General features: G+C 46.9%; 1 long non-coding RNA gene across 1 annotated transcript; it reads left to right on the forward strand.

Annotated features, from left to right (window-relative positions):
- Window positions 1–61: 61 nt before the first annotated feature.
- On the forward strand, window positions 62–1,045 carry LOC114052518. The gene is made up of 2 exons (XR_003570265.1): window positions 62–331; window positions 744–1,045. It is a non-coding gene; the product is annotated as an uncharacterized LOC114052518 (long non-coding RNA).
- Window positions 1,046–1,768: the final 723 nt, after the last annotated feature.

Below are 1,768 nucleotides of genomic sequence, written 5' to 3' on the forward strand. Positions count from 1 at the left end.
TCTCTGAGCATTTGGGGTAGAGGGGTTAGGGGATGGAGTAGAGACACATGTGACTGGGGGACTCTGGCGGGCAGGCAGATGTACCACAGCACGGAGGGTTGCCAGACAAGCAGAGCAACAGACACTATGGCCTGGCATAGAGGAGGGCACTGTGCCTGCTCCCAGTTCTACAGATCCTTCACCTCCCTGAAATCTATCCTGGACTGGCCCTGGCCTGGTGGGGCAAATGCAGGTACCAAAGGAGACAGCAAAGTCCTTCCCCAGACTGCTGGGTCCACATCTGCAGCATTCTGGAGAACTCCCTGCTTCCCCCTTTCACTCTGGCTTAGAGGTGAGGCCTTCTTCTTGCTCGGGATCATATTTATGAACTCCCCTGTGGGCTAGGGACCATCATCCCCCTCTGGGTGGAGCAGTTGCTCCCACTGCCCTCTAGACCCAGCAGCCCTTCCATCCTGCCCATCCTGCCCCCATTGTGGCTGCTACTGGAGATGACTTGGAGCTTAGTCCAAGGGTGGCGATGTCCACAGCACCATGAACCTCTGGCTGCTGAGGGAGGGAGTGTAAATGGCCTCCAATATTCAGGAGGGTTGCTTGTTCCTCAGAGATGCCCAGAGGGTCAAGGCCAACTAATCTTTTTTTTATTATTATTATTTTGATTTTAATTTGCTAATATTTATTTTAAAACTTTGAGTTTCAAAGTCTCTCCCTTTCTCCCTCCCCATCACCACCCCGTCCCTGAGAAGGCAAGCAATTCCCTATTTGGGTTGGAAGGCAACTAGATGTGATCCTGAGATTACAAAGCTCCTGCTTGTTAGAACGGCCGGCACCTGACCCATGAAAGGTAAAGACTGTGTTATATCCACTTGCCACCATTGCCTCTCAGGATTTCATCTCAAATATATCCCTTCATTCTGAAGCTGGAATTCAAGAGTCTCCCCCAAAGATCTTTGTTGGTTTATTTTTCAGATTAGTGGTATGGTAACATGACAAACACATTCTTGACACTGGTAAAAATTACATTTGACCTGTGTGTCAACACAACTTATTTTAACCTTCCTCAGAACTCATTTCTTGATTTGCAAATATGTGTGTATATGTGTGCATGCATGTATACGCGTGTGCCATGTACACATATGTATACATGTGTGTGCGTGTGTGTCCGTGTGTGTGTCCGTGTGTGTGTGTGTGTGTGTGTGTGTGTGTGTGTATTTGATGTTTCTCTGATCTCTGACATTCCACCCACTTTGGATGCAAATATCATTGGCTCAGATTCTATCGTTTCTCTATAATAATAATCTGGCTAAATAGGGAAATTCTTAGTTAAATAAACAATTTCTTTACTCTTTGAATTATTATTGATATTGAAATAAGCCAGATAAAGTGTATATACCAAGAAACCTGACCCACACATATAAAACATACACACACATGAATGCAGGGCCATCATTGATACCCTAAAATTTGGGGGCTGAAAGCTACTACATGTTATCCTATATGTAGTAAGATAGAGCCGAGGCTCTCCAGAATGTCCGGTATCATGACTGTTGAAAGGCAAAAGTCATTCTGTTATATGGTTGTCAGATTGGGCTGAGGGGCAGCTGGGGTCAGCCCAGAACTTGCTGCTGCTGGCCCTTGAAACCTGCAGAAGAGTGGGTCGCCCCTGCTGCCTTCTGGAGGCAGTGACCAGCCCTGTGGTATGAACTGCTGCCTTCCCCCCTGATGGTAAGAGGCAGAAAGGACAGCGATACCTCTGTGGCCATCAGTATTT

Source organism: Vombatus ursinus, unplaced genomic scaffold (assembly GCF_900497805.2).
Source record: "Vombatus ursinus unplaced genomic scaffold, bare-nosed wombat genome assembly UNPS02003681.1, whole genome shotgun sequence".
NCBI lineage: Eukaryota > Metazoa > Chordata > Mammalia > Diprotodontia > Vombatidae > Vombatus > Vombatus ursinus.